Source organism: Falco punctatus (assembly GCF_963210335.1).
Source record: "Falco punctatus genome assembly, chromosome: 13".
NCBI classification, from domain to species: domain Eukaryota; kingdom Metazoa; phylum Chordata; class Aves; order Falconiformes; family Falconidae; genus Falco; species Falco punctatus.
In genome coordinates, this window is record NC_137593.1 from 25,304,126 (window position 1) to 25,318,166 (window position 14,041).

Sequence of the window (14,041 nt, forward strand, 5' to 3'; positions counted from 1 at the left end):
CTGCCGTATTTATAGTGCAAAGGAGAAATCTGATTGTCTGTGGCTTGCCTCAGCTTCTAAAAATCATTGTCCCATCCAGGAAGAGCCAGCCTTGTGTTTTACAGAGTAAGGGTAGTGGGGAGCTGGCAGGGAGAAGCCAGCCTGCAGCACTGGTGCTTCCTTTCTTGACTGGAGACATGATATCTCAAAGGTGAACAAATGGAATCATTAAATGACCCTTCAGTGATATGTCCTGTTGGGTACCATATTCCCCGAAGCAGGTTTCTCCGGCAGGTACCTCTATCCCATTCCTCCCGCGCAGTAATCCAGTCAGCCTGTGCTACTCACAGCCTCTGCCAGCCAGTGTCACGTTTACTGGAAACTGCTGGGAAATACCCCGATGGGGAAAATACTGGATTTTAATTGCAGAAAACTCTAGGACAGCTGATAAACAGAAAAGACCTGTGAGATAATCTGAGCCATTTTCTGCTAGAAGACTTTGGATTTTTAGTGTGTTCATTTATTTTTGGCTTCAGTATTACCCTGTACTGAAACAGGCATGTCCTGAACTGTGTAAGAGCTTTAACTGACCTTGTGGAACTCTTCACAGCACAGAAAGTAAAATTAAAGCTCTTCCTCTTGAATGCTTGTGCACTTGACTTTATGTCTTTTCATCACAATATTAGATACTCACAGGGTCTAAATCAGCCTGTCTCCATCCCAAAGAGAATTCCCATTCACGTCAGCTGAGAATTCAGTTCAGGACAGCATAAATCTTGATGATAAAAGCCGAATCCTGTGGGAGTAGGACCCACATGGACCACACAGTTTTTTTGTCTTCAGGTGTTTACTGAAATCACTATTAAATGTTAACAATATTTCAATTAAAAATGGACTTGAAATTCTCATGGAGCAGGTCCAGCATAGCTAGAAAGAAAAGTGAAAAACTGCATTCATGGTCTTCAGCTTAAAGCAGCTCCAACTACATTTTAAAATAATAGCTGGAGAGGTACTGCACGGAGAGTATAAGAAATGCTCCACACTGAGGTGATCTATCAGAGGGAAACCTTGAAGCCTGAAAAGGAGGGAAAACAATAAATCTCCAGAATAAATATTGAAAAGGGAGAAAGAAGGAGAGAGATTTCATTTTATTACATCATTTGATGTCATGAGCATGCACAGGGGAAAAGATTTATTTATTTATGCTTCCCAGAGGGCCTGGCTCTGTAAACAGATTGAAGAGGGGCTAGAAAATCCAAATTCCAAAAAGAAAAGGTCAAGGCACAACAGAGCTGTATTTTCAGATACAGTGAGATCGGGGCCATAGCTGAAACTGGGTTCAATTTCTTATTATATTTTTGGTGGTTTATGCAAATTCCAAATCTGCTGGAAATCTGCATGTGGAACCTCAGGTTTGCTGCACAGCATCCGCCTGGCGCCGTGGGAAGGCTGTAATTTCACTGGAGATCCTGACACTTCTGCTGGTGCTCAGTCACTTCATAGTTTCTTAAGAGAGTAACTTCCCCTTGCTTGCTCTCAGACCAGAATCTGGACATTTAAATTAAAAGAAAATATACCGGCTTCCATACAAACGGGGATGCTAAAATGGATCTATTCATACTCTTTTAACTGTCATATGCTAGCTTGTAAATTCAGAAATCCACTTCACCAAAGATGGTTTTGAAATTCAGACTGAGGTTTACATGGGTAACCCCACAGAAATGGCATTAACAAGGATTTTTCAGATAAAAGACCAGGCTCCTTCTCAGGGTATGGCAGCTTTTACTACTCCTGTATATGTTGCAGTGGCGCTGGTGATGCAGTCAAGTACCACGTGCCCTGGTGCAAAGGAATTGGCCCTACAGCATGGCAGTGGATGCTTTCCCTTTCCCCCCAGTTTTGCTTTGGTTTTTTCCTACTTGTAAGACTGGTTACATTATCTCCTCTATTTAAAAAGATAAATTATTTTCAGGAATCTCTCAATCGTGTAAAAGGCTAGGCACAATGGCACCATGTTCTCAGCTAGCATGTAGCCATGATCATAATAGTAAGAGTAAGCATTCACAATGCTGTTCTATCACTGTAGGCTTAATTTATAGACACTGAACCATCCCATTGGTTTCAAGGGAAGTATGCATAGCAGGTGAAGTTAAACATATGCTTTGGATGTTACATGATCATAATTATATGGATCTATTAAGTTTCTTTTGCTGTGGGCATATCTTAAGTTTCACAGTCCAAACCAAAGTGGAAATGTTTATTAGCGGCTACCTTCTCAGATCCTCTACAGGGTTATTGTGAGAAGCTTTTGTCAATCTATTAACAAGATAGTTAATAAATAACATATACCATTATATAAGAATGTATCAATGAGCCAATTCATAAAGCTGCTATTAATATTTTGTTAAAATTTTAGTCATCACGGTGTATCTCATCAGAGGATATGTTTGGTCTCTTAATGTGTTATTAATGAAGCTCATCAGGCAGAATATGCTGGAGTTTTAAACCTCTGTTCACAAAGCTGCCTAACTCTTACTTTTTTTTTTTATTATCTTTGTACAGAATGATATGTTATGGTCTCTCATTTTAATTAGCTAATAAAACAAGCAGTTTGCCTTGGGTTAGACCAGCGGCAAAACAATGCTGTGAAAAAGAGTCACAAGCAATCCATCACCCTCCGCTGTGCTGCAGAGCACAGCCACGCTGCCGGAGCAACCAGGGCACGTGCTGGGATGCGCTAGAGCCAGAGCAAGCCCCGGGCTGCAGTGAGCCCCCCGCCCTCAGCAGGGGTGCCCGGACCCCGGCGTACCTCCCGGGCACTGCGTTACTCCGTGTGTACGTGTGTTCTCTGCTCTAATCCCGTAAGGGTTTGGGGTTGTTCAGCTGTAAATCTCTTTTGGGCAATGCACAAACAGGCTGTATGAAACCCATGTGTCTCGGGTTAGCCGGCATGTATAACAGCAAGAGCCACTGGCCGGCAGTTCAGTGGGCTGTGAATGACCTGGAGGAAGGAAAGAAAAGGGCAGCTGTCCTCTGCAGAGAGAGCAAAGCCAAGTACTCGAGAGCAGCGATCTTAGATGACTACCAGTCCCCAGCTCCCTGTTCTCTGCCTGCTCCCAACTGTTCTCAGGTGTGTTTTCAGTCTTACACTTCACTGCTGGGACTTGAGGAGTTTCAAAGACCCATAGGCTGTTGTCCACTTCATTAGCTCTAATTTATTAGTGGGGAAGTGTCCAAGGTCTTGATCCAAAGCCTCCAGCATTCAACGGAAGGCTCTGGATGTGGCTTTGAGCAACTGTGGGCTATGTATACTAAAAAATGAATTTAAAAAAAAAAAAAAAAAGGAAATGGCTGTTGCTATTCCTATACTAGTCACATAGAAGCAGATCATCTTTCACAGTGCTGTCAGGTACAGTCAAACTGCTTCTCTGGGAGATTAGGGATTGATTAAAGTCCTTGCACTCAGGGATATATATCTGTATTAATCTTGGAATTATTTGTCAAATGCCCAAGATCTCTGTTCTGATTTGTGGAATATGTTCTGAAAGTCACCACTTAAACTGAGTCAAGATTTTTAAAAATATTTGTATGTTTTTAAAGCAAATGCACAAGCTGCTGCTTTGCTCTGAAACCGAGCGCTGTTATTCTTAACATGGTGCTCTTTTTGCTTTGAAATTGCGCTTATTGTGTGTTGCTGATTATAGAGAACACAGCTCGGAAAACAGAAAGTAGGTGTTAATATACCTTTGGACAAGTCCATAAAGCATAGTCACTGTTTCAAACCAAGGGCTGAGGCCAGGTTACTACTGGCAGCTCCTGCTGGCCTGGTCAGCAGAGTCAGGGGAAGCCAGTGGAGAGGTGGCACGAAAGCCACTCATCCCCCTTTTCCCACTACAGCAGATCAGTTGATGTTGTTCAGAGAAGCTTTTCAAAAGTAACTTTGGGTTGCATCAGAAATGGCAAAATTTGACTTGCCACACATGGAGTCTGGTTATCAGAAGATGCTCTGCACGCCATTCCCCAGATCCCCGCAGGATCCTGCGAACATGCCCTGGACTCTGGAGCTCTGCGTCGCACAAGGCAGTAAGGGCAGTAGGAGGAATACAGCCAGGTACCTCCATGCCAATGGGCACTACTATTTCGGTGTAACGGCTACCTCATTGTAATGTGGCTATTAACCAGAACTGCAAAATTATGGAACCACAGGGGACAGTGCTGGAACAGACCTCTCCAAGCCCTCGTTAGCAATGAAGGTCAGGTTTAATTTGGCCATAGCCTCTATCTAAGATGAGATAAAGAAACATGCTATGATTATTTTTCACAACTCGTTGTTGGGCCTGATGGCAGTCATTCTTGCTCACGTGTAACAGAAAAATGCTCTGGATAACCTAGTTGCAGTTTAGTAAATAAGTTGTGATACGCACTTTCATTTGAGGTATCAAATTTTTCTGGTTTAGCAACCCCTGGCAGAATCATCAATAACTTACAACCTGAGAGTGATGGGAAGAGGGAAACAATGAAGATAACAGACTGTAGCAGAGCATCAGGACCTGCAGGAGGTTGGCTAACTTGCTGGGATAAGGATGTTCTGGCCTTTTGCCTTCAGAAAATTAGGGATCATTGACAAGGCAGGAAACATTTGGGGGAAATTTCATGAGCCAGAGAAAATCACCAGTGCACAGCTCAGCACAGCTTTCAGTCCAGTCAGAAAAAGCCCTGGATTGGGAGCATCAAGTAGTGATTAGGGTTCACCCAGGCTCGAATCCAGTCCTGTGCAGCAGTTAAGACAGTGTGAGCCTTTGCAAAGGACAAATTATATCCCAGATGGAAACTGTAGGCTGGGAAGCCCCAAAGCAGGGGGACCAAGCTGGAAAAGAAAGGAGAATATATGCAGCCTTGTCATCAGCCACAACGGTCCCAGTTTCACTTTGGCTCGGTTGGGGCTATCTGGCCTTCCAGCTTGCTGAATAAATTAGTACAGAACTCTTTAATAAGTGAGTGAAAGTGACTACCATATCACTGTCTCTAATTCCTGCCTGTTAGACGTTCCTATGTCTGCTAGGAACTGATGCTGGGACGATACAGGCTCGGGTTGGTTTTGGAGGCAATACTGAAGACACTGTTTAATGAGGAGGGCAGGGGAACACTGGGGTGCTTTGTTTTCCATTTTGTCTCCTAAACCATAATTCAGGGTACATTGGAAAACAATTACTTTTAATATCTTACCTAATATTCCGTACTAATAGCCCATATATGCTCCCAGCCCAATTCTGTGAGATGCTGAGACCCTACAACTCAAGCAGAAGTGTGTTGGTGGCACAGACACAGCAGAATTGATATTTATGATGTTGCCTTATGGTTCACAGCAGGGCTGAATCTGGCCTACTGACTGGGACTGTCCAACTGTAAACCAAATGAGAGCCTGAGGAACAATAAGGAAAAAGCCAATTAGCTGATACACCAGATAATGGATTCCCTAGAAATAACTGTTGGAATCAATTTTCCTTAAAAGAAAAAGAAAAAAGAAGGGCAAACTAGAATGGAGAACACCCCTAATTTCATCAAAGACTAAGATAAAAAATCTGTATGCAGATTATTTTAAGATAAGATAATACTGTGATCAGCAATGCTGATCTAAACAGGGAAGGGTGAAGATGAACAGTTGGAGCAGCCGTGGGCCCAGTTCCCGATGTTTGGGGGAAGCTAATGGAGCCCCAGGCCCACCCCCCTGTTCCTGGCCCATGTGCCTGCCAATGGGGAGCTCTGAGCCTGGAGACCCTCCTGCCTGGCTGAAACAGATCGAAGTCATCAAGGCGCTTAGCTCTCGTGCATTAGCAACATTTAACCAGGCTGATTTCCCTGAAATTACCTAATCCTTTCTGAGTATAGTGTTTTAAATTATTGAATTCTGCTATGTTTATTTATTATTTACTCGGGTTAGCTACATGGTGTGGTTACGCATCTTGTCTTTTCTAGAAGGACTGATGGCTGCTACAGAAAACAAGGAATTTTCACAAGGTGTTGATAAATTAATAAAACACCAGCAAATGCATTTGCCCTCAGGCTTAAAAGCCTTGAAAAATCAGACATGTTTTGTCCTTGAGCACCTTGAACTGCTGCAGTGGTTTGCAATGAAGTGATGCAACTGGTGAGGCAGAGTTTTAGTGAGCTGAAGGGGAGTCATTCCAGCACCTATACTCCAGGTGAAAAGCTGTTCTGTCAAGGCTAAGGGTCCTTGTCAGACAAGTTTGGTGCCAGAAACACAGCTATATTAAAGATTCTGCTGTGAGCTGCTGAATGGTAGCCCAAACATGAAGCTTTGAATGTGAACCTCAACATCTCTCAGGGAGCATGGTGAGCGGTGGCCACCTGGATGTTATTCACGTTGTATTTTAGGTGGCTGCGTGGACCAGCACTGAAGGGTGCACTCAGGTCAGTCTACGAACCCGTGGCTGTTTACAGGCTATAAACAGCAGTCACAGGAGCAGCTGGGAGCATGGCTTTGTCAGCCTCCTGCCCAAGTGATTACCTTGCAGCTTCTTCCTTTCCTATATGTACAGGGAGTTTAACCCCTCTCCAAGACATCTGTTTGAACAGCACAGTCTTGGGCAGTGCAGGTGAGTGCCTGGCACACAGCAGCCCTGACCTCAGCTGAACTTGGCTGGAACTACAACGGTAGAGAAACAGAATCAAACACAGCTTCACTATCCATCTAACAGTGAAAATTTAAAAATGAAAACCACCATTAATTCCTGCTATTTTCCTGTAATTTTCAGTATCACCCTGAAACAATGGTGTCCTGAAAATGGGCTGGATTTATTTGGCCAGCAGAAGGCATCCAAGACAAGCTGGACTGCAACAAGCTAGTTAGCTGCAGAGACAGAGGAGCTTTCTGTAGCACAGAAGACTGCCTTAGTCACTTAGGCTAATGAGCTTAACTAATAATGCAGTAACTAGATTGCTGGCAAAACATAAATAGTCCTACAGTACAATAATAACTAATAAAAATAACATCCAAAAACATTTTGAAAAATTATGTTGCTTAACAATATTCATGAATTTTTGCAAGCAATTAAATAGAAACGACTGCAATTTTTTTATCATAAATCTTTGCAATTAAGAAATCATCCATAATTTGTGGCCTGGATTCCCCCAGAGCAAATAAATACTAAGGCAAGTGTATAGGATTCTTATTATCTACTGATGACAAATAACTTATTCTTTTCCTACTAAACTGACTTTGACTATGGGTATTTCCTTGAGTTTAGTCTGCGCTATTGCACCAGTATCGATTCGGAGAACTGTTGCTGTGGTACTACACTGGGTTTACACCCCTCGTAGCAGGAGAGGAGCATAAGGAGTAAGGCATACCTCTTCCGAGGGGACGCCCAAGAAAACATGCTCCCTTGGCTAGAGGCATTACAGCCTCTTCAGTGGGCAGCGTGAGGCCCCTGGGGTGGGTCACTGCTGGTTCAGGGGGGGGGGGGGGGTGAGGCTTATTTATAGATTTCTACAAACCATCAGGCACAGGTAGTGCCTGCATGTTTGACACAGGCTGGTGTCAAACAGGTCGGCGTTGGGAGAAGCCCAGGGAGGGAAGGTGGCCCCAAAGGGTTGCTCCCTCCTGTGGTTTCCAGCAGCAAACCGAGCCGCAGCAAAGCCTGGCACAGCGCCCTTCCTCTTCAAGTACACGCGTCCAGAACAGTCTTTCTCCCTGCAAGCATGGGTCTGGGGTGGGGCCGAGCTTAGGATACCCCACACCACTCCCCATCAAACATCACAGGGAGCCTTAATGCATCTCAGCGGTCAGTGGGTGTGCAGTCAAGCCTCTGCAACAACAGGCACGCTTGACCCACAGACACCAGAGAGCTGGGCACCGGGCAGGCTCCGTGCAGTTCCACACAGCAGCCCCCAGCCAGCACTCACCACAGCAGCGTGGCCGGCCCAGCAGCGAGCTCTTGTGCCCAGAAACCTGCAGCCAGAAACCATTCAGGATACGTCCTTCCCCCCGCCCCCCTCAGCAGTGCTAAGGTGCAGGGAGCGCTGGCTTGGGGCCACTTGCAGCACGCCCTGCTGCAGGACTCAGACCTCCAGGCAGTGAACACTAGAAGCACCTTAACTTCCTACAGTCCCTGCAGCAACCCTACACCTATCCAACCTGCCTGCCCCACCTTGCCCACAGCAAGCAAAATCCCTTACCCACGGCATTTACATAGTGTTACAAATGGAATGAGTAGCAGGGAATTTACAAGAGTTTTTAGCATGCAATGGCAACTAACACCTTGGATAAACATAAAAAGCCTTTGCTGAAGAAAATATCACAAACTATTCTGATAGAATTTATACTCTCAGGTTATTAATGTTGTTGAGATATAAGAAGTGGGAGTTCACTGTGCTGGGTGCTGTACAAATGTATGGACGTGTGGAACTTCAAGGCATTATGCTGTGATTTAGTCACACAAGATGTTATTAAAATCCTTGACATTCATTATGTAGCTCCATTCCTGTACATTACTTTGGAAAATTAATATAGTGAGGTGTCCCCCTCCCCCAGGCCGACTGCTGTATGCCACAAAGTGAATTCAAAACACCCCTGTGCTCCCTCCACGGCTGCAGCCAGCAGCAGCTCTGCAAATGATTAATGGCTGACTGTCACGCACCGTGGTCAGGAGGGACCAGGAGGCTGGTCCATGGGCACATCTGGCAGCACTGTCACCCCAAGCTCGCCGAGCCCTGGGGAAGGTGGGTCCCAGCTTGCCACCAGCACACGGTGTGGCTGGCACAGTTCTGCCTCAGCTGGCATCTGCAAGGGCAGCAAAACCAGCATTGCCCTACCCAAGTGACCAGAAGGTACTTTGCTTATCACTGGCTTTATTTGGGTGCGTATACTTTGAATTAATTTCATTGTCATTCCCTCCCTGGGAAGGAGGATGCAGAGTTGTTGAGAAAATGTTAGGCTTCCAAAGAGAGACCTCTGCAATGGCAAATGAGTACGAGTGTTAATGTTGGTGTCAGACTGCATGGGCACAGAAGGATGGGGGGACCAGTTCCTTGCTCGAGCCTTGCTGACTCCTTGCCCACCTGCTACTGATGAGAAAGTGGGCCTGAAGTCTGGGTTGCCTGTTTTCAGCTGCAAGAACTGCTCCAGTATGGAGGAATCAATGTCACTGGTGAGGAAGGAGACACTATCTAGAAAACTCTGCAATGCACAGGAAACATAATCTTATGCAGCCTCCTTGCAAATGTCTTACTTATAATTGGTATTTTATTGTTTACTTTGGAGACTTGCGTTTATCAATGACACTTTGCTGCATGAAACAGCTGGAATGCTTCTACCTCCTTTTCCAAATCCTGGGGCTAATTGTTGTGATAAATGAGCCCTGGAAAGGCATGATTTATGGCTCTGTTGCCTCAAGGTGCACTGCAGATCCTTTTGTACAAATTAAACCAAGCTTAAAAGTCCTTAAATTTTTCAGTGTGACCTCTCTTCTTCCCTGTCACCATTCTCATTACAAATCACTGAAACTCCTCTTTCTTTTTAAAATGTTATTTTAACTGAAGGTCTCATCTTCCCATTTATTTTCCTTTCCAAGTTGCACTGGGCCTCAGCCACTGTCAGCTCAAAGTGGACAGACAATATCTGGCCAACAAAACCTATACTTGTAAAGAGAAGAAGGCTGGTCTCCTCATGCTAAGCACACCACTAGATACTGCATATGCATGGTGAGGGACTGCATCTCACTACTCCCTTTTTTGCAAAAGCTGCCAGTGAGAATCACAGCTGGACTCATATGGAACCTGAATTTCTGACTTGCCACAATGCACTATCTTTGGTACCTGTGGTAAGCAAAGCTAACAATTCTACTAGAGATCACCCATCCAGCCTGTGCTTTAAATGTTGTTAGCAGGCATTTAACAGCTTAAGTTTTAACTGGAGGCAGGGCTGGCAGCCAGCCCTCGATTCTGCTCTAATTCTGGCATTTGTTTCCCATTTGACTTTGGCAAGATGACTGAATGACAAAACCCTCAGGTTTCTGGTCTATCTGGTTACCTTCTTGGTTTGGTTAACTAGTGTTTCTAAGTTGCCTTGAAATTTCCAGGTGGGAGGTGCCACATGATACATTTATATTTGTGCATTAGAATAAAGATCTACTAGCAAAGGCAAACGGGTCTCTGCAGTGATACAAAGCTTCAGCCTTGTAGCACCACACTGGGGCTGAGAGGTCCTTCAGCCTTCTACAGGTGGGAGCTGTGCAGGTGATGGGAACAGCAATTTTCAAGGAGCAGCAGTGTGTTTGTTCTGCTTTCAGGGTCAGGGACTCTGCACTGACCCCAGCCATGGGGCAGATGCTCACACAGCCGAAGAATGCCCAGAGTCACATGAATTTTTAGGAAGATGTGTTGCATCAACAGGCTGCGAACAATCTGCAACATGGTCATTCTATTGTCATAAACATCACAGTTTTCTTTGCAGAGCTTCCCTCTGTCACCTGGATGTCTTTCCATGGACTGTCCCATGCTCTGAGTGATACTGTTGTTAGTTACAGTGTGCAGATGGTATGAAGCATGTACCACCAAACACAGACCTGCCACAGCACGCCCCGACATTCTGCCCTGCTCCCCCGGACCACAGCGTGCATGCTGCCCGCACACTCTTACTGGGGGGTATTGCTATCCCTGCCCTTCCTACGGGGGCCTCTCCCCCAGCGGTCGATCTGACATCAGAGTCCCACAGCGGCCTCAGTCTAAATGGTCTTTTGGTCCGAGATTGTACATTATGAGCCTGCAGAAACTTCATGACTGTTAGGAAGTGTTGTTAAATCTCTCAGAAGTGGAAGATGTAGGGCTACACAACGGGGACCCTGTGGAACCCCTGTGGGATGTTGCAGAACAAGGGGTCAGAAGAGATGAACAAGAAACAAGGCTTCTGAGGCTGCCAGCTCCCCAGTCCCTCTGTGAGGCTGAAGAAGACAGGGCTTTGGCTGACAGCATCTGTACAAGTGCTGTGCATGTAATACCAAGCTGGCAGCAGCTGGCTTTGCCAACTCAGGACCTCTTGCCATGGCACATTATAGGAGGGAGAGAATGAGGCTACCAAGAAACTGTTCTCGCAGTGAAATGAGCAACCACCTGGTCAGCAGCACCTGAACACACAGCAAGGATGAAGCTGAAGGATGATGCAATGTTCATTTTGAAGATATGTAAGACTTGGCTGTTGCAAACATAAAGGATGCTCAGTGACATCAGGATCTGGCCTATGGCAAAAGAGTGATGTTTCTAGACAAAACATACGCAATACGCAGGGAGTCCCAGTTACTGATAACTAGACATTCTGCAGTGAGATACAAAACTGAGATGCTGTTCTAACTACAACAAGAGCATATGGCACATGTCATGGGAACTGCAGGCTTTGGGAGGAACTCAGAAGAGTACCCTCATGTACCTGAGAAACACACGTAATCCACTGAAAACAGAATTTGAGGTAGGCAGGGGAATGAATTGTTGAAGAGTCACAAACTTTGATGTCCCTATAAAGTTGTCCTATCACCATATGCTTTGTTATTCTTGCATAAGATTTATTTAGTTTCTTTCCCGTAAGCACAGGTTAATACTGATGAGTAGCAGGAGTAAAGGCCCTGTTTTGAATTTAAATCCAAAGCAGTCCTGTTAGCATATGTTTAGTAGGACACTGGTGAATTACGGGCAGCACTAGTACATAACTGTGCCATGAAGTGTTGTGGGACTCTTCCTGAAGATGAGGTGCTGAGCTGCGATATACCCCTTGTAGTAGAACATCAGCAGAAAAGATAGATGTGAAGCACTTGGGTTCAATGGGCAAATTCTCATCTCCTTTCCACTGGGTACCTGTGGTGCAAGCATCAGGGATGCTGCAGGCCTGTGTTCAGCAAGGGAGAATCTGGCTCAGTTCTGCAGGTACGGCTCAGGCCTGCCAATCCTCTAAAGTGGGGGAAGGGCATCCCTCTTTACACGGTACCGTTCTTGTGCCCTTCTCAGACTAGAAAGTAAAAGAGGCAAACAAATAAATGATGAAGCCTTTAAGTGGATAATAGGCGGAATAAATCATACAGTGTTCTAAGCCATAAATATACAATCAGGTAATTTTGAATATTTAGCGTTTTTGCCAGCAGTCCACAACACCTTCTTATGCTGCATAAAATTTTAACAGAAAGAGAGGAATGGGGTAATTGTAGGTATGAGAACAACATCTGATTTAATTTATTTACTTATTTAATTATTTGTTTTAGAAATCATACCATGGGCCATGCCTAAGGTTTAAACCAATCTCTAATGATTAGGAATTAGGATGATTTTTCTTCTGGCACATAGCTGCCGGTATCGTCATTGCTGGGAATACAGTGACATCTGGCTTTAGCCACCCTAGGCCCTTGGAAGAATGTCCTGTGCCTAACTAGCTCCTGTTCTTTGGAGAGTGCTGAATAGAAGGGTGATGCTTGGCCCTTCCTCTTACCATTTTTTCTTTACAATTTGTGTTGGGCAGCACCGAGACCAACAGTCACCATGTTTGACTTGGCTGTACGAACGTGGCGCAGCACGTACATCTGCCCAGCAGTGTCAAGGGCCAGAGGACCTGGGGAGAAGGGGGTGCCACCATCCTCTTCTGAGAGACCATGCAGGAGACACGAGTGCCTGCTCCTGGTGTGTGCCCTGGTCTGGTTTACAAGGACACACATGGAGTCTGGAGATGTTCCAGGGAAACGGTAGCACCCTCTGCACTGAATGGGCCGAGTGATGGCTGCAGATGTGATTATGTTCTGAAATGCCACAGCTCCACCTTGGCTAACCAAATCTTTAGCATGCATCAAAAGAAAAACGTACTTCATGCCTAAGGCAGTTTACATCTCTGATAGAAATTTCCAAAACTCCACCGATTGTTCCATAGTTCTTTTTCTATTTAATTCTGCCTCTAAGAGAATATAAAACGTGGATGGGAAGTGTAGAGCTGTTCCTACAAAGCCAGCCCTTACCATACACTGGGCTTCATGTCCTCTTTTCCCCTCCACCTCCCACAGAATTGTGGGCACCTGCCTGCAGGTTCAAACTGCCAACAGGGTTAAAATTCGGTGTACTGTGGCAAACGTTTGACAACTGACAGTGACTGCAGGCTAAGTTTTAAGCTCACCATGAGCTTTGCTCTGTTCTCCCAGAATAATGCACTGATAGGAAACCTTTCCTGGGATTAATGCCTGGGCACGCTACTTGGGAAAGCAAGACTCAGCATACAAAGCAGGGAGAGCTCCAAGGTCTCCTTTTGTCTTAGAGTATTTTTGCAAAAAGAACTGTCAGAATGAATTTCTTGGGTAGTGACATGCACATCACATGGACTTTCACTCAAGCCCCGCTGCAATTTGTTGGCATTAGTTAAATGTACCATTAAAGTAAAGCGTTAGCTAAAAAGCTCCTCAGTAACTCGCCACCCTTGAAAAGCATTTACCGCAACCATATTATGTTCTTGATTGCCTTCACTGTATTTTCTGTGGTGTTTTTTCTTTCAGCTGATTGGAATTCTGAGATATAACAAAACCTAAAAAGAAACGCGCTTTGACTTCTTCAGAGTGCGACCTTGAGAGTTGAGTTGTATGTCATAAATAATGAAAAATTAGATATATAGGCTAAAACAGCAAGGAAAGTATTTTATATGATTTTCAAGGGCTGTAAGCCCAAGAAGAGCTGATGTCTATCAGACTGTTATATAAATAGTCTTGTAATGAGGAAGAGCGTATAAGATCCAAGATAGATTTCTGCTTTTTAATGAGGTGGGAGAATATATTACTTCAGAATTTAAAGGCTATTTTTCTTTTTGAAATTCAGATCTGGCTTTATGAATATTTTATTTTAAAAATCCAGATGATGGTATTAAGTTTTCTAATGCTAGGATGTTTCTTTTTAACATGTAAGTATATTGTTGACAAACCTAATTTTTTCAGAAAAAAATCACTTTGAAGTTACTAACATACATTTTAAAACTAAATTCAATCTCAGCCCATCCACTAATTTTTCCAGTACTGAAGCTTTCTGCCAT

General features: G+C 44.6%; 1 long non-coding RNA gene across 2 annotated transcripts in view; it reads right to left on the reverse strand.

Moving 5' to 3' along the window:
- LOC308072673 overlaps positions 1-14,041 on the reverse strand; it is a 302,394-nt gene that overhangs the window by 20,825 nt on the left and 267,528 nt on the right. For both annotated transcript variants that reach the window (XR_013931733.1, XR_013931734.1), the window contains one exon: positions 1-14,041. This exon is cut by the window's left edge and continues 20,825 nt beyond it; it is cut by the window's right edge and continues 21,056 nt beyond it. This is a non-coding gene — a long non-coding RNA (uncharacterized lncRNA).